Source organism: Coptis chinensis, chromosome 5 (assembly GCF_015680905.1).
Source record: "Coptis chinensis isolate HL-2020 chromosome 5, ASM1568090v1, whole genome shotgun sequence".
NCBI classification, from domain to species: domain Eukaryota; kingdom Viridiplantae; phylum Streptophyta; class Magnoliopsida; order Ranunculales; family Ranunculaceae; genus Coptis; species Coptis chinensis.
The window spans coordinates 36,886,266-36,902,483 of NC_141460.1; positions in this window are offsets into that span (position 1 = coordinate 36,886,266).

Genomic DNA, 16,218 nt, shown 5'->3' on the forward strand with positions numbered 1-16,218 from the left:
CTGCACAACCAGCTAACCCATCAAAAGACGACTTATTATTAACCATGATACAAAACCAACAACAACAAACTAATATAATGCATGCATTGTTATATAACTTACTTGATATGTCTCCTGACCATAATAATAACCAACAAGACATGTTTCCAGGTTAAGCAGTGCCTAATTCTAAGTCAAGAAACAATGCCTTTGAAGTAAACAGTATTCAGTGTAATGGTAATATAAACTAAAGGGACCTACAGGCAGTCAGTACCTTTCATTCTGGGAGAGTAGTTGATAACCAAGTAACTATGCCTAAAGATTGCTCGCAAACTAAGAATGAAACCATGCCAAATACTGTCATAGAAACTGAAGACCTTACAACTGTAGAAGTTCCAGTCCAACCACAACCAAAAAGGAAAACCTTACAAGTCCCAATAATAGAAATTGATGATCCTACACCTGTAGAGGTTCCAATATGGAAACCTAGTTGGAAAACGGCAAAAGATAAAAACAAGGTTAATACTACTGTTGACCCTTATGCTAAATATAGAAAAAAAACCACAGTTTCCCTAGAGACTAGTTATGTTTAAAAAGGACGAGAATTTTGATGAGATTAGGGAAATTTTTAAAAATTTGACTATAAACCTACCTTTCCTAAATGCTATAAAAAGTCTACCTGGACAGGCTAAGTTTCTAAAAGGGTTGTGCACCACGAAGAGGAAAACCAACATACTTGATAAAGTGAAAAATTCAGGTTTTAACTATTTAATTATTATGCTAGGAAGAAGTAAACGATAATTTATATTCTTTTATATCAAATTTCTACTGTCAATTATCATGCAATAAAACTAGAGTAAGAATTCGTTTCACTCCTAGTTGTTTAGAAAATACTAATTCAATTTGTGATTAACAATTAAACAGTACGAGAGTAATGATTCTAAATATAACTAATATGGTGAAAACTATGATTTAATGTATTCTAAATTAAACTATGACAATTAAATAATAAGATGTGAATATGAATAAGGAATTAGGGAGATTTGAAATCCATCTTGATTAATCCCTAACATGCTAATATAGATTTTATTGCAACCCTAATCTTTATATTTTCACACAAGGTTTAACATAAAGGTTAGGTCTTTTTATCCCTAATTATTCATGGCATTTCTAACCAACTAATAATTAGCATGAGAGGGAGTTGAAACCCATTCTCATGGTGAATGAACTACCCTCTAGACGTGAAGGTCTTAAATACAACTATTTTATACTAACACATCAAGTCTTCATCAAGACTTCAATCAAACCCCTCTAATAGAGGTTTAGCTATAGATCATTAAACTATCATTGAATAAATAATAAGAAGAAGAAGACATAATTTAAATTGTATTAATAACTTGAATTGTATTAATGGTGGCTAGGCTTATAAAACATAAACTAGGTTTAGACTAAAGAGAAGAGGTAAGAGATCTAATATTAAACCCTAATTAAACTAAACAAAGTGGGAGAGAGAGAGAGTTAAATTATTCTAACTAATGGGAAGCGAGAGAGTTAGAGTTTTGCCTTAATCCTCTTTATATAGGATATGGCTAGGTTTACAATTTCATGCATGGGCTTTAGAGCTATGTTTTTGGCCACTAAATCAAGCCCAATACCTAATTACTTAAGTCCAAAAAGGGTTTCTCTGCTGGAAATTACTATAATAGCTTTTTTGTCCACTTTTACTCCTTTGATTGGATCAAGTCATAGACCATTAGAAATCTCTTTTCGAGCCAGTCGTTTTGACATATAATAGGCCCAATTCCGAGGTATGAGTCCAAAGATACGACCTACGGAAGTTCTGTTGACTTTTATGCGCTATTTCTGCCCGCGTTGACTTTGACTTTTCAGCTTTGACTGGGCTTTAAAAAGGTTTTTTTCTCCTTGAAACTTGGGTTTTAACCATAGAACTTCTTAGCAACCAACATTTGCTTCTTTCTCTTGCAAAAGTGACATATTTTCTTCACATAGTTGACTCCAATACCTGAAATACACAAAAACACGTAAACATTACTAACTTTTATTTATTATAAACATAATTTTCCTAAATTTAATACTATTAAGGGGTTAAAACTACAGTTTTGGGCTCTTATCAATACCTAAAGAAACCTTCTTAACAAAATAATATCCCTCTTTATCTAAACATAACAGAATCGTTAGGTACAAGGACCCTGATCGTCCTACTGTACAATGCACCTTGGGCAATAACTTCTTAACAACTGCTCTATTAGAACTAGGGGCGAGTGTTAACTTACTCCATTTTCATTTATATAAACAATTAGGTCTCCATGAACTTAAACCAACCAAAATGACTTTGCAGTTAGCCGATCGTTCTATTAAGTATCCCAAAGGCGTAGTTGAAAACATTCTAGTTAAAGTTTAAGATTTTTACTACCCAGCCGACTTCATTATTCTTGACACAGAAGTTGATCATGATTCTATTCCCATCATCTTAGGGCATCCTTTCTTAGCAATTGCCAATGTCCAAATCAATTGTCGGGATGGATCAATGACTCTTTCCTTTGGCAATCTTTCTATGGAGGTTAACATATTTAGACTCAAGCATGGATAACTAGGTTTGCCTATAGAAGGAGAAGTGAAGTCCATTGAGAGTTTTTTTCTCTCACATTAGTGTGGTCGACTTAGTCCCTACCTTAGTAGATACCCATCTTAGGGAAGAAGACAAAGATCACAATTTTAATTCTCTGCACATAATTAAATTAAAGGAAGAATTTTCCACCCTGCCTTCCGACCCTATGGGAGATGTAGTCAATCTCACAATGGAAGAGATAAATGAATTCCTCAAAGATGCAGATGAATACCACAATTATATGGATGCGAACAACGTAGATGAGGAATTCAACGAGTTTTTAAGAGCCTGTGATGATCCACCTTCTCAAGAACTACCTAGAGCACCACCCGACCACCATCCACGTGAGCTAATCCCTAATAAATACCAATCATTTACCACTACCTCGATTCCTCTCTATCAACCTTTTCAATGGAACCTTGAGTTTGTACTAAACCTTCTTGTTTCTCCTATGCTTCATGACTTTCTAAACCCATCTGGTGAAGAAGTAATACCCAAGGACAAGCCACCTGACACTTTGTTTTTTCTTTTTCCATTCCTTCCTTCTAAAACTTATACATATTCCAAGTATTTCCACAACCATCCATTTTCTCACGATCATTCACTTGAACACCCTTTCATTTAAGGAAAACGAAGAAATTGCATGCTCGATTACGTTCTAGGTCCATTAGACTTCACTCTCATCCCGCTAAGCCACGTCATAGGAAATCTTGGTGCCTAATTATATTTGGAGGTGCTTTTTGTGTTAATATATATTACATTAAACTGCATGTTAATATATATAAGATAAAGTCTCGAGTATTTGACTATAAACGACTCATTTTATTTCATCGTAATTTTGTTTTTCCAAAATAAAACTTGTAAATTTTTTAAAAAAAAATAAAACCATAAATATATATTATTAAGTCTAGGGAATCTGACTTTAAAAGACCCAAGTTTTTGTGCAATACCACCTTTCTGGAGTTTTAAAATACCCAAAATATTTCAAACTTAAAAAGAGTTTTCAAATTTTGTTTGGGGGTGGCGTATTTTGGTCTTTCATTTCAAAACTGTTTGCCACCATTTGCCTTTCATGTTTACTCCAGTCGAGTCTATTAAATTATGCTCAAGGTTAGTTAGTTACATAATTTAATTGTGTTATTGAATTATTTCATGAACCCCTTTCTCCCAAATTGTTTGGTGGTATATTTAATTTGAGCACATTGTACGTTTAAATATTAAAATTGCATGTATAGATATCGAAGTATAGAACCCCATGGGCCTTGTTGATTAATTGGGCCATGTATAATGTAATTAGGTACCTTAATTTCGTTAAATTTTTACTATTTCATGGAATTTTGGAAACTAATCCTATAGAAGCCACGATATGAGCATGCTTGATTTGTGAACGTATGATATTATTTTATTTATGTTAGAGTCCGCTTATGTCCCAAGCGCTAATTATTATTTAATGTTATCCCCATAATGGGTAGAACTCATATAGGAATTTCATATGTTTTTATTTCTTTATAATAGTATAGATTAAACCTTCTTTTTCAGGTGCTCCCATTTATAAACACATTTCTATGGTACTCTCTATCCTTTATTTTCATTCCATATTTTGGGGACAAAGCATGATTCTATTTTTGGGTGGTATAGAAATACGTTGTAAATGTTTAAGCACATAATAGGTTGTATATTACGTATTATTTGTCGTATAAAAATTAGAAAAGTATCAAAATCATAAAAATAGTTTATACTATGCACTTAGTGATAATGGTATTAATATTGTTCCCTTCTCCATAATGATATAGTCTAGAAATCTCATGTAGTACTTGAATTAAGATTTAATTTTTGAAACTTAGATTAATATATAGGTAATAGTCATTGCATCTTTTCATGATCATCTTGCATGAGCATCTATGTTTGTACTTGGCAGTATTTTTCTGAGACCTAGGTTAGAGTACTCAATACAAATCCTGTGAGCATCTAGCCTAAAAGCCTCATAAGAGTGAAATATTTGAGTGATGACATAAGGGAGAAGTAAATTCCGAGTAGAGAAATCACACATCCACTTGTTTGATCACCATACCATGTCCTAGGCTAGAATTTAGGCCCTCTTTGGATCGATATAGCTAAAAATTCATACCTATAAGTAAGTATAGTCACCCCACTGAGCATTTTCATTAGCCTTTTCACAAACCACAAATCCTTTACCAAATAAAACAAAATAAAAATAAAATAAAATCAGCCTACCTATCTGGATAAGTCTGAGAAATAGATGAGTGAATAAAAGAGAAGAGAAAAACTTGTGTAAACAAAAATTAGTTAGTTGTTTCAAAAGAAAAAGAAATAGAAAAAGAAAAGAAAAGAAAGTTTCCATCCAAAGAAAAAAAAATAGAAATAAAATAAAAAGTTAGAACTCCAAAAAAAATAGAATAAAATAGTCAAAAGCTAAAACAAAAGGCTAAGGATGGAAACAAAGTGTAGAAGCAAAGTAAGAACAAAATTTTCTCTAGTTACATATTTTGCAGACTCTATTATCTCAGACTTGTCTTATTAAATATCCATTTCCTTCATTCTTAAACCATTACCTCAGCCCCGTATCACCTAATAAAGACCTTTAGCTTAATTAGGAATAGATTGGTGTGATAGTAAGTGGTAGATGTGTTTGATCGACCTCGGCTTCCTTGGATTGTCATTGAGATTGTGAGGAAATGTGTGCCCACTGCACACTGGAGTTAACAAACTTGAGTGGAAAAATCAGAGTGTTATCTGTCTTAACATATTCCTTGTAAGAACCTACTTAGGCATGCTACCCAAAAGTTTTAGAAACGGATCTGCCATTGTATTTCATAGCATAGTTCATTGTATAGTTGCTTCTCTTAAGATGATTTGATTATTATGCATGTATTAATTTAGGAGTTAGATTGATGATCCTTGTTTAAATACTAGTGATAAGATCTATAAATTCTGAGATAAAATTAGGGGACAATTACTTTTATTATTTTGTCGTTGTAGTATAAATGAAGCTTGTGAGTATCTTCTCTGGAAAACTCTCACGCGGCTATAACTCGTCCACTAGGGAATTCCTAGTGGTTTAAAGCTTTATAGCATATGGTCAATGCAATCGCACTATGTGAAATGATATTAGTTAGGACCACAATTTTTGCCACTTATCTGTTTTTATTTCTCATCTTTGCTTGAGGACAATCGAAATACTATTTGGGGGTGGTGTGATAAGCACCCAAAAGTGTAGTTTAAACCCATTAATACTATTACATTTAAGCCAATTATGTTTATAAGTGTCAGAATGGTATGATATATTTAGAAGGTGTAGGGGTGTCTCTAAAGAAGGTGAAATTGCAAAAGCCTTGATATGTGCAACGGTCTACTGGATTTGGCAAGAAATAAATGCTAGGAGGTTTAGAAATCAGAGTACTATGCCTCAATTACTCTACTGGAGAATGGTCAAGACTATGAAGCTGTATTTGTAATGTGCAGTCAAGGACGCAACTGATAGTATTGGTACAAAAGAGTTTATGCACAAAATAGGTCTGCAACTGAACTACGTCCGCTCAACGTTCATTGAATGCTCATGGATCAAACTAGGAGAAGATGAAGTTATGTTGAACCCATATGGATCAGTCACTGCTAGCAGTTATGGTTATGGAGGTGTCCTACAGAATAGAGACGGAGCTTTTCTTGGTGCTTATACAGGGAGCTCACTCAATAGATCAGTCACGTTTCAGGAGCTATTGGCTGTTGAGAAAGGACTTGAGTGTGGACTTCTTATGAACCTTAAGAAAGTGAGAGTAGCTACTGACTTGTACAGAGCAATGTAGATCATCCAAGGTAAGGAAACCATCCTATGGTATTGCCTGAACCTTCACACATCCATTACCCTCCTCATCAGTCGACTGGAGAAATTCAGTATACAACACACATACAGGGAATGTAACAAGCCAACAGACTACTTGTCAAAACTATGTAATATCAATTATGTAGTTTTTATGTATATCAATCACCCTCTTGATGCCAAACTATCATAAATGATAGATGATGATGCAAGAGGCACCATGTACCAAAGGTTTCAAAGTTAATACTGGTTGGGGTCTGCCTAACACCATAACCAATTAGAAAAAAAAATGTTTCACGTATTTTTGTGTATTTCAGGTCTTGAAGTTGTTTATGTGCTTAAAGTCGCCATTTTGCATGGAAAATGAGTCAAGATGATTGCTAGAAGAGTTATATGTTTAAAGCCCAAGAATCAAGAAGGAAAATTTTTTTTCAAACCCAGTCAAAGCTGGGAAGTCAAAATCAATTCGGGTAGAAAAAGAACAGAAAAGTCAATAAAACTTCAAAAGGACGTATATTTGGACTCGGGTTTCAGAATTAGGGCTACCTTATATCAAAACGACCGGATCGGAATAAGCTTTCCAATGGATCTGAATTTGCCCTAATCAAAGCTAAAAAAGTAGATGAAAAGGGTATTGAACTAATTTCCAGCAGCTATGGCCTCTTTAGACTTAACCGAATGGACTTTGGGCTCATATTAGAGGCCCAAAGTCTCCCTTTTTGGCCCATGCACGAAAATGTAACCCTAACCCTTTTCTATATAAAGATATTTAAGGCTAAACTTATTCTTTCCTTCCTACCCTTAGTCTCTACTTAGTTTAGTTTAGTTTTATCTTAGTTTAGGGTTAGAATTAGTTTATTCTTGTAGCCTCCATTATAACACCTTATCAATAAAGCTTTTAGTTAATTTCAATTCTTGTCTCTACTTTAATGTCTTTATTTTCTCTCATTAGTATAGAACATCCAATGACACAAGGCTAAAATCTCCATTAGAGGGGGTTAATGAAGCCATGTGAGGATGAGTAGACATTAGTTTTTATTGTTTCGCATAAAAGAACTTCAAGTTCTTCATTGTGAGTGTCTAAAGATAGAGCTCATAATAGAGAACTAGAGTTTAGAGCTACAACCAAAGAGATTTATGGTGGAGCTAAACTCTAATGCTACTGAAACCTCAATCCGAGAGGACTTGGTGTTCACTAGGGATTAAAACAAGTGATTCGATACTAACTAATAGTCAATCGAATCGCATGGTGGATTAACCTTCTCTAACATCTTTATCATTCATTAAATCACTGTTTTCACATATTTAGTTTACTGTTTTCATAGGTTAAGAATTGCTCTCTCATATTAGTTAATAGTTGTTTAGTCTAGATTTGTTTTAAGTACGTGCAAGCAAGAGTGGAGAACACGATTACTCCCTATATTCTATGAATTTGAGAGTATAATATATTGATTGATATAATGATTTTAGTACTATTTTAACTACTGTTTTTACACTATAAAAACTTCTCTTATCACTGTGGGACATTGGTTTTCCTTTTGTTAGTGCACATATCTTTTAGAAACTTGGCTTGTTTTGGTAATTGCCTGATTGCTTCGAGAAATGGAAGATTTATTGTCAAATTCTTGAAGGTTTCTTGAATTTGATCAAAATTTTCATATGGTTTAATTTGTTCTTGGATAACCATGCTGGAAACGGTGCTTTTGGTATGTATTTTTCAAATGGATCAACTTGCTCTTTGTCATTTTGCTTAGATTGGGACTTAATGAAGTCTGTCGCTTCAGTTGTCGGCTCCTCGACAGATGTAGGTACATGTTATGTCTTAGCTTCAAAAGTTCTACCAGAACGAAGAGTGATGACTGCGTTCACCTCACCCTAATTTGGATTACTAATACCTGGACTATTGCTATCTTCAAAGGTTGTGTTTGTGGGCTTAGGGTTTGGGATCGCTTGGCTAGGAAACACGCCTTTTTGAGTTTTATCTTGGGTTAACATCTATAGTGATTGTTGAATTGATGTTAGGATTTGAGATTGTTGATTCATGTAAGTCAGATAATTGTCACTGAGTTTATCAACTGGAGATTGCACAAGTGGTGATGTAGGAACGAGATCATGGTAGTTGTTGATGGGTTGTTGATGTGAGAAATTTGGATTGATGGGCACAAGGCCATGGTTGAAGTTTGAAGTAGAATTACTTGGGAATTGGCTTTGTCCTAGCTGGAATTTCTGATTATATCCTTGCTTATATGAATTGAAGTTTGGAGGTGGCCTAAATGGTGGATTGGCGAAACCTAGAGGTCCTTGCTGTTGTTGGTTATTATACCAAGATAAATTTAGATGTTGTCGTCACGGTGTGTTAGGAATTTTGAAGGCACAAACTTCTTCAGGTTGATACGGTGTGGATTCATAAAGTAACGGACAAGAGAGTTTAGTATGGTTTAGGATCTGACAAAGATAACATGGGGAACTGTTGACGTTCATGTCTTGTTGTGGTTTTTTATCATTGATCTGCACGAAAAGAACATCTACTTTCTTGGTCAGGGACGCGATCAGAGTTTTTAATTCTCGATCAAGTTTGACTTCAAACATAGATGTGGCTATTGGAGGAGTGACGTGAGATGAGCGAGAAGAATCAGTTCTTCCCCAAGAGGTACTTCTCAATGCTTGTTTTTCCAAAAATTGGAATGATTCGTTAGCGCCTTTATCCATGAAATTACCGCCGTTCATGATGTCGAGCATTTCTTGTTGATGCTCGGATAAACCATTAAATAAAGAGCGGACGAGGACACCAGTGTCAAGTTGGTGATGGGGACATTCGAGAAGAAGATCATTGAATCTTTCCCAAGCTTCTGTAAAGGATCCTTGAGGATGTTGATGAAAGAATTGAATCTTCTGAAGTGTCTCTTTAGTTTTCTTTTGAGTGTAGAATTTTATCATGAATGATTGCACTAATTTTTCCCATGTATGGTAAGAATGAGGCGGTTCACCTGCTAGCAAGACTGAAGCTTTATCAGCTAAAGTGAAAGAAAACAATCGTAACAAGACTTGCTCATCGAAAACGTTAGGATGATGGAAAGTATTCAAGACTGTATGTATCCGACGAAGGTGATTGTATGGTTTCTCATGTTCCAAACCATGGTAAACGGGTAACAAATTGAAGACATTTTGGTGGGATTCGAAAATCCACATCAAGTTCTGCAAGTTTGATACAGGAAGAAGGTCCTTCCTTTAAAGTAGTGTAGAAGTCCGAAAGGGGCTTCTCGACTGGAGTTGTTTCATCCATAACTATAGGAGTTAATGGCAACGGATGTGCTTTTGAGGTTTAGTGCAAGAGGAAGAGTTTGTTTGAGGTGATAATTTACGTAATTGTTTATCGTATTTTGTCTATGGTATGTGTGTTCAAGTTCCTTACTATTACCATACCTTAATCTCATGCAAGCATAAAATTAGTTAAGGCATACAAGGAATGAATTTTTATGTGTGATTAATGCAATTATGTGAGAATGAAGATGAACAACGTAAGCTTGAGCCGTTGCTATTGGTAACAGTTGAACAAGGATTACGTTGGCATAGACAAATAGCCAGGTCACTTGACAGATTAATGGAGGTTTTCCATGCAAGTACGTTCCTTAATTAGAGAACCTTAATCTTTGCAAGCTTCCAAGACATTGTTTGAATATGAGATATTTTATAATTTTTATTTTTTTTTAACATATTTTTTTACTATTCACGAATTATACAAACAAATATGGAAATACAAATCACAATACAAGCAAATTATTATACAAAAATACTTAGCATGTCAACAACCTATAATCAACAAATTGTAGCATACTTCGTAAAAACCAAGGCCTAATATTTCAAAATCGGGCGATATTTCAGATCCTTCAAAAAACGAAATATATCAGAAATGTCAATCTCTTTTTGTTGATTGGTCAAAAAAAATTTTGTTTCAATATATCGGGAAATATCGTCGATATATAGCAATATATATCATAAATATCATAAAAAATCAGTCAAACATCGGTCAAAGTCAACAAAGTCGGCGGTCAAAATCGAATATATAGATCGACATATATCGATATATCAAAAAACCCAATATATATCGGTTTTAAATTATATCAATATATCCATCTGAAATATCTTAATATCTCTATATCGGAGGGGACAAAAACCGAAATATATCACCGATATATCGATATATCGGCTGATATTTTCGGCCTTGGTAAAATCCAATATTATATTTCTAATATGCTAGAAACTTAAAAAAAATCATGCTAAATACAAATACTTACTAAACATGCAACACCGCCTTATAGATAAGATTTTAGAACTTCATCACAAAATATGAAACACTACTATCCACTCCAGGAACAGGGTTTACTGCCTTAGATAGGCATTGATATCATATGAATCCGGAGGACTTGACATTCAAACGTAGGAATCTAATTTCCCATAACAGTAGCAGGCGAGACTAAAAAACAACAACCATAAGTCGGGCGTGACACCTTTTTAGTCATGTCCCGTGACTGCAATCTAGTGCCAGATATGAGAACCTGTGACAAAAAAAAAATGAAAAAGAAAAGTTAAAAAAGGACAGTACACAAAAATAAATTTAAAAAAAAATGGAAGGGAGAGAAGGGTGGGGGGGGGGGGATTCCCCGTGACTTAGACGAGCTCCGTTGTATTGCTTCGGTAGATGTTAGGCCGGTAGTGGCGCCATTTGATAAGAATTAAATTAGATATTACTCTAACTCACACTTATATCAATTATCTTACTCTCGATCCATGTTGAAATATAGTTCGAGTAAATGAATCGTCATATGCCTAAGAACCAGAGCACTTGTTCACAACAACTTAGCTAAACTACTCAAGAGAAACCTTAAATGAGAGAAGGCTTTAGGTGGAAGTTTTTACACTACACTTCTTTTAATTACAAGTTACAAAAGTTACTAATAACAAATTTATTCTAAAATTACTAAAGAAGATAGAAGATAGAGAAGTGTGGAGGATTGATTTACCATGTGATTCAAACAACAATTAATGAAAGACATATTTCAATTGTTAGTTTTCATATTCACTTTAATTCATAGACAAATCAAAGTGAAAAAATAAACTTTGATCCCTAGTATAATTTCTAAATCTCTAAAGAGATTCTACTAGCATGAGAGATTAAATTAGCACCCTATCTCTAGAGCACTTCTTCAACCTCTAGTTTGTTTTCTACTTCTAACTATTTTGTAATTGAAGTAAAAATCAAACTTGTTAAATTTTAAGCAATTGAATTACATCTTCATTAGTAGAGTTATTCTCACATGGGTTTATCTAACCCTCCACAAGGGATGAGTTAGCTCATGGTGAGATAAATACAACTAATGAAAATAAAGAAGAAGAAGAAGAAGAAGTTTCTTATTTCCTAAACTATATAATTATTTTACCAAAATTGAAACTAAAAGAGAGAAAAGAAGAGAGTGAGGGGCTACAAGGCGAAAAATCACAAGTAAATTGGCAAGTTATTTAGAGCACCACCCCTCCTATTTATAATTTCAAAGGAGTGAAATGGGTGGCCAAGATTACATCTTACATTTTCAATCCAAAGGTTACAATTTAATCTACTTTTATAATAGAATTTATTTAATCTAAGTGGAGAAAGTTGGTGAATAGTAATTCCTATTACAAAATAAATAATTAATAGTTGTTTGTGTATTTATTGAATGGAGAAAGTGGCTGATTACATTAACTTCCACCTGATGATATCATGATGAATAGTAATTGGATTTTTAATTTGTCTTGGTTCGGACCTATTTTAATTCTCAGTCTAGTCAATTGATAGAACCTCTATGTCATTAGGTAGAGCTTGTCGCACTGATCATTTTGATAGGTCACATGCTCAAAACGGAGTTCGGAGTTAAAATATATGATTTTTTGAAGTTTCATTCATTTTTCTGCAAGATTTGACCAGGGTTGACCCGGAATTGACTATTTTGACCAGGCTTCATGAACTTGATTATGATCTTTTTAAGCTTCCAATGGGCTTCTTTTGAACTTGATAAAAAGACTTTGTTTCCAATTAGCATATTCACCTTGTTTCCATGCTAAAATGCCGATTCTTTCAGAAATTTCATCATTCCGTGTCGTAATCTGTGAAAACATGAAAATACAATTAATTTGTACTTATTACACACATAATTAACCAATATGTAATGTCTCTATGTGGTGTATATTATAGGTTTGGGTGCTTATCAAGGCTCAAAAGGGGTAACTAGAGGAAAAGTATATTTTTGGGTTTTTAATGTTTATTTGGCTATATCAATCCAAAAATGGCCTAAATTCTCTATTAGGATATAGTGTGGTGATCAAGCAAGTGGACATGTGGTCTTTCTATCCGGACATCCTTTGTGTCATCACTTAATAATCATTCAGATGAGGCGTTTGGCTAGATTCTCACAGGATATGGAACTTAATTGTTCTAACCTTGGTCTCAGAAACTCACTGCTATATACAACCAAATGCTTATGCATGTCATTCATGAAAAGATGCAGAAACTATTATACGTATATTAGTCTAAGTTTGAAGAACGAATCATTACTCTATTGCTATAATGAGACTTCTAAACTTTTTATTCATCATAGAAAAAGGAAACAAGACTTTTAATACTAAACAGAAAAATATTTTTGGTCTTTTTTCGAAAAAAAAAAAAATTTTTAGAAAGAAAGAAATATACTATTATAGAAAATGCATAGTTTTTGCAAAATATTACTATATCACCCCCAAATAAAAATATGTTTTGTCCTCAAAGTATGAAGAGATAAGGAAAGAGATTACCATAGAAACATGAGCAAAAACGGTGATACACCTGTATTATGTTCTTCATGATGAAAATACGTCACCCCCAAATAAGTTTAGGGCGTGGGTTATTTGATATAGAACGAGAAATACATGGTTTATTGTACTAGGGATAATTATTCTACGAACTTTTTGGGTTTTTGTATTTATTTTTAAAAAACATATATAATGCAGAAGATCTAACATGCATGTATGATTATTATTACACTACGATTGAAGAAATAAAAAGCGCGAAACGTAAAGTATGTAAACAACTATCTAAATGGACGCATATGAAATGTGTGTGTGTGTGTGTGTGTGTGTGTGTGTGTGTGTTTCAGAGTAATTGTTTTTCTCAATCAAAATGTATCTCTAACCATATAGAGGGTTTGACATGAAGATAAAATTATACGTGAATCCGGTATTATTTTGGTTATTCCAGGGCGTATAATTTTCATTTTTATGTCTTCTAGCTTTGAAAACTATGGAGAGATGTTATAAAGATACCCATACCCAAAAACAATGATTCGTAACTCTAAATTTTTAAAACAAACCATAACAAGTGATTTTAGGCCACTTTCGTGTCAGCTCTTTATTGAACTCAATCCAGTCAGACTGTGGTTTCAGTTATGTGTGTGTTGGGGGATTTATTGTGCAAGACGTAGTGGGAGGGTTTATCTGAGTGGACAATAGTGGGTGGTGGAACTAGGTCTTTTTGGTAGATTTTGGTAGTTCTGGTTAAACTGGGATGAAACTAATACTGTGTTCTGATTGTTATAGGTATATTGTGTTTGTCTGAATGTATTTGGTGGTTTGACATAATTAGTGAACCCTGGAGGTGGTTGGTATTTGTGGATTAGTATTCCATGTGAAATTTGGGTGTTGCCTCTATGGTGATTTTGGTACATTGAAAGCACATACTTCTTCTGGGTGAAGTGATGATATGTTGGTGAGCAAGGGACAATTGGTATCTATATGGTTTAAGCTGAGACAGAAAGTGCATGGTGATATGGGCAACCTTTAGTAACACATAACTTATTCTCAAACCACCCTTAGAAGAATGGGGATTGTGATGCGTACTTCTAAGGGTTGGTTTATGTGGAATTCATTGCCCGTTTTGTTTTTTTGGAAAAATCACAAAACTATTGATGTATCGAGAATCTAGCATAATGAGAATGGAGAAAAACAACTATTTTGGCAAATAAATGTGAAATAAAGAAAAAGAAAATTGCATACTCGCTCCATAGGATCACACTTACTCAAACGACGAGTAAAAAGTGTTTTACAAAGAATATGCGAGATATACATGGACTAAGGCTCCAACACTTACAACCACACTCTCCAAGTAGAGGGCCCGGTTACCTTAATGATGCTCTCCAATGGAATGCATCGAGAAAACATAACATGAATCTTTTATAGTCAGATATTCAAGTCAGATTCCCCAAGACTATGCATAAGATGAATGATATGTTGTTAACTATAAACTAATAGTCTAAACAGTTGGGGATCTTTATAAAAAAACATATAAAAGCATACACCCCCAAACAGAATGAAATGATGCATTTGGAATGTAAGATGCTGAATGATAAGAGGATGGTTTTTGTAACCCATCATGGAACTTATGCAATAACCCGACATGTTTTAATTTTTCAAAAGAGTGAGAGGTTGGTAGTATTTGTCCTTCATGAAGCTCAGATGATGGGGAATATGACATACCAGGTTTCTCAACTACTAAAATGATGGACTCTTGTGTGTGTATATTGGGCAAGGTCTCTTTACTATAAAGATTTAGAAAGTTATGAATGATCTCAAAGGAAATTGGCTTAAGTGCGAATTTGAGGTTTTTTTGAAATGGTTTTGTGGTGCAGTCCTCAGAAATGGGTGGACTTTTTATGAATGGAGGATGACTTCCAAGAGTTGTTAAATTGGGATGGTGATGGTTGGGTGGTGGTTCTTCACATGATCTTGAGGATTAAGAGAATTCTTCATCTAGTTTTAGTGTTTCCACAAGATTGTGGTTCATATCTGCAATAGTAAGGATGTCACAAATTTGTTCTATCGATAAGTCTTTAACGATCAAACTAAATTGAAATCCACTTTCCACCATAGATTTTATTCCATCTTTTCCAAGAACTTCATTTTCTTTGTCCTCTCTGCCTAAATCTTCTTAAATTTTCTCAATGCCATTTTCCAAGTGTGTCGAGTCCAATATATGATCTTGAGTTTCTTCTGCCAGAGTTTTCTCATTTATGGGTGATAATGCCTTAAGGCATGTGAGAGAAACTGTGACTTCGGGTATATAATCATCATTATAAGATTTGGAATTTTCACGACAGTCAGGTGGAGGTTCATGGGGATTTAATTGGTCATGAGTATCAGGATGGGCTTCAGTAATTGGCTTTGTTATAGTAACACCTTTTTTCCCTTTTCAGTTGGATTTTGGATGGGTGGGAAGAATAATAGTCTCAGATGTGGCATTATTTGAATCGGATTGGAGAAAACATAAGGTAGTTGCTCTTTGCTGAGTTAGTATTGTTTGTTTGGCCATTTCCTGATAGAGTTGGTCTATGATGGATGGTGAAGTAGAATATGAATTTGATATGGATGGTGATGTGAATGGTAATGAGTTTTGGGATAGCAATCACAGTTAAAATGATTGTTTTTGTTTATATATATAAAATTTAAAGAGAGAGAGGGAGAGACAGTTGAGGCCGGCTACCTTGAGAGAGAGAGAGAGTGAGAGAATCAAATGATTGAAAACTAGGGTTAAAATTATTTGCCAAATTTGCCGATGGCAAATTTTTTACATTATCAAGCATCGCCAAACCTAGCAAATGACATTTGCCAACATTTGCCATTTAATGAAAGCAAAAAATTATTTTCCTGGCAAATGTTTTAAGTGGGAAATTGTTTTCCCACTAATATTTGCCCAACAAGCAAGAATTGA